This window comes from Microcaecilia unicolor, chromosome 14 (assembly GCF_901765095.1).
Source record: "Microcaecilia unicolor chromosome 14, aMicUni1.1, whole genome shotgun sequence".
Taxonomy (NCBI): domain Eukaryota; kingdom Metazoa; phylum Chordata; class Amphibia; order Gymnophiona; family Siphonopidae; genus Microcaecilia; species Microcaecilia unicolor.
Genome location: NC_044044.1, coordinates 5528504 through 5532434, shown reverse-complemented (window position 1 = coordinate 5532434; position 3931 = coordinate 5528504).

Below are 3931 nucleotides of genomic sequence, written 5' to 3'. Positions count from 1 at the left end.
GCTTGGCGTAAGGGCTCAGGAAGGTTGTTCCAAGCATAGGGTGAGGCGAGGCAGAATGAGCGGAGCCTGGAGTTGGCGGTGGTGGAGAAGGGTACTGAGAGGAGGGATTTATCCTGTGAACGGCGGTTACGGGCGGGAACGTAAGGGGAGATGAGGGTAGAAAGATAGTGAGGGGCAGCAAACTGAGTGCATTTGTAGGTAAGAAGGAGAAGCTTGAATTGAATGCGGTATCTGATCGGAAGCCAGTGAAGTGACCTGAGGAGAGGGGTGATATGAGTATATCGGTTCTGGCGGAATATGAGACGTGCAGCAGAGTTCTGAACATGAGAATATGAGACGTGCAGCAGAGTTCTGAACAGATTGAAGGGGGGATAGATGGCTAAGATGTACTTCCTGAGCTGTTACTGCCTACAAAATGTGCTCGCATGACAATTTTTAAAAATGGCCACCTGCTGATTGCAAGATTAGCACATGGCCATTAATGTTAAAAAATAGAAAATTGGTCATTTCACGGAAGTGCTAAAAATGACGAAGTCTGTATAATTTTCATTTGTAGTCAATTTTGACACATATTGTTATTAGCACTATTTTGATTTACCAATTTCTGTATTATTTCTCATTTGAGTTGTAATCATAAATAAATAAATAAAAAGGGTTTTTTTAAAATAACTTTAGTGGAAGGGAAAGACTCATGTAAGGACTCGCTAATGCCACTAATTGCTGCAAGATATTCAGCTGCTATAATCAATGTTTTGAAATGCTGGCAGCAGGAGCTACTATAGAAGAAATGTGGCTATTCCGTGCTGGTATCAAGACTGCATCTGGTGCTGAATATCTATGTCATGCAGCACTGCCTTTATAGCCAAAATATTGTGCCCACTCCCCATAGGATGGTATCATTTGTTGTTGTTGGGAATATTGAAGCATTACATTTCCAAAGAAAATGATAAAAATCAAAAACAAATGTATCAATGAAAAACAATCAAACATAATTTGTTCCCCCCATCATACAAAAGTGGCCCACATTGTAGAGGACAGTAATCAAGGTCAAAAGTACAGCAAATGCCACGCTACAACATATTATGGAAATACAGACCAATAATCTTTCTAGTTCAAAATGTTTTATTAAGTTTTACAACACAAATATAACTTACAACTATTAGTGAACAATAGCAATTACAAACGACACTGCAGAGAATTGTTAACATCTTCCTATTTTGTGAAGTGTTGCTATATATATTGATCTAAAGAAAGCCACAACCAACTCCTACACAACACAGGTGGATTTTTATTATTCAAAATGTTCTCATATTTCTTATATAGACAAATCATGTTCCACCAAAAGTTGTAATCCATGGCAACATTGCATTCCCAGAGATTGATTATCATCTTGGCTGCACTGGTTAAAAGAAAGTCTTGTAAGTTCATATCTGATTTTGACAGAAGGTTATCTAAAACAGTTCAAAGGAAGGTGAAAATGGTATGTGGTCTGCATGAAAGTACATATGAGACATGAAATGTATGTCCAAGAGTAAAGGAGGGACAGAAGAGATATGATACAGATCTTTAAATACTTGAAAGTAACATAGTAGATTACGGCAGAAAAAGACCTCCATGGTCCATCCAGTCTGCCCAACAAGATAAACTCATATGTGTATACCTTACCTTGATTTGTACCTGCCTTATTCAGGGCACAGACCCTACAAGTCTGCCCAGCAGTACTTCCCGCCTCCCAACCACCAGTCCCGCCTCCCATCACCGGCTCTGGCACAGACCGTATAAGTCTGCTCTCCACTATCCTCGCCTCCCAACCACCAACCTCTCTTCCCCCACCTGCTCCGCCACCCAATTTTGGATATTGATATATGAACAAATCTTTTTCAGAGATGGTACAGTGATTGAACTAGAGGATATGAATGGAAGTTTCTGTGTGGTAAACCTGCATTCAACAGTTAACAATGAAGGATTTATGGAATGAATTGAAATGGACAAGGATTAATTTACACATTCAAAAATGGGTGCAGGAAAAGATTTGCAATAAGTATCTTATATAATAAAACTCACCCTCAACGTTCTGAGGACACTGACGTCACTGTCAGTTCCTGTGGGCACTTCCTTCGGGTTTGAAGGGTTCGTGGTGGTGAAGCCACCGAAATCACTGTGCCTGAGCCCCACCCTTGCGTCAAACGTGATGACGTCGAGGGCGGAGCAATGGCGTCAAAGAGCGAGGGCTGAGGAATGGCGTCAGTGGCTTCAAAACGCCGAAGGGATGGGTAGGGAGGGGGGTTCGGGAGGAAAACCTTGCTAGCGCCCGTTTCATTTCCTCCAGAAATGGGCATGTTTTACTAGTTATTTTATAAAGGGTGCTTAGCACTGATTCCTGTGCACCAGACTTACACCTGCTGAAACCCGACGTAAATCCCAGCCATCAAGTTGGATGTGGAGACCCATTATTCTTAATATTGTAAGCAACGTTTTGAAAAAACTGTGACCTGCCCCTCCCATGGTCTTACCCCCTTTTGGGTTGCTCATTGTGGTAGTTAGACGCCTACCCAGATTTTATGCATGTGTGCAGAGTAGCACATGTAAATTTGTGCATATGGCCAATTTACACATGCTACTAAATTGTTTAACATCATGATAAATGGCCAATAATAACAAATTATCATCACTAATTGGAATTCATTCAAATTTATGATGCTTATTTCTAGGCATATTCTATAAAGAGGTGCACGTAAATTCCAATGTGTGCATAAGTAGATAAGTAATGCCACACTAGGAAAAGACCAAGGGTCCATCGAGCCCAGCATCCTGTCCATGACAGTGGCCAATCCAGGCCAAGGGCACCTGGCAAGTTTCTCAAATGTACAAACATTCTATACATGTTATTCCTGGAATTGTGGATTTTTCCCAAGTCCATTTAGTAGTGGTTTATGGACTTGTCCTTTAGGAAACCGTCTAACCCCTTTTTAAACTCCGCCAAGCTAACCGCCTTCATCACGTTCTCCGGCAATGAATTTCAGAGTTTAAATATGCGTTGGGTGAAGAAAGATTTTCTCCGATTTGTTTTAAATTTACGACACTGTAGGTTCATCGCATGCCCCTTAGTCCTAGTATTTTTGGAAAGTGTGAACAGACGCTTCACATCCACCTGTTCCACTCCACTCATTATTTTATATATCTCTATCATGTCTCCCCTCAGCCGTCTCTTCTCCAAGCTGAAAAGCCCTAGCCTCCTTAATCTTTCTTCATAGGGAAGTCGTCCCATCCCCGCTATCATTTTAGTCGCCCTTCGCTGCACCTTTTCCAATTCTACTATATCTTTCTTGAGATGCGGCGACCAGAATTGAACACAAGGTGCAGTCAATGGAGAAGTGGTCATGGGAGAAGTGTGAGCATACTGGTGCCATCAATAAAATATATGTACATTGTTATAGAATTTGAGCCTAAGAACGTAGATTTAGACATAAACATTTACACCAGCTTTACACTGGCATAAATGACTACGCCTAAATCTATGTGCATCCACCCAGCTTTAAAGCTTTCTATAAACCACATCTGAATTTAGCTGTGGCTTATAGAATATGCTTAGGCATGTCCATTGGATGTGCCTAGATTTAACGTGCCATGTATAGAATAGGGTCCCTTGTATTATAGAAGAGCACACAGTCAGAGGGGAACACAAATTCTAATTGGTGCCAATTAATGTCATGAATTGGTTGGTAGCATTCAGTTATTGATGGTTAACAGCTCATTAGCTAATTAAGTTGCGTGAGCAACTTTTAAGCGTGACCAGATCTGAGTGCCATACATAGAATCCAGGGGTTAATGTGGAGTTAACTGTCATGTGTTAACTGTAAATGAACAAAATATAGAAGAGTTAACACCATGCAATTAATTTGCAATCTCAACTTTTTACTATCGCATGTAG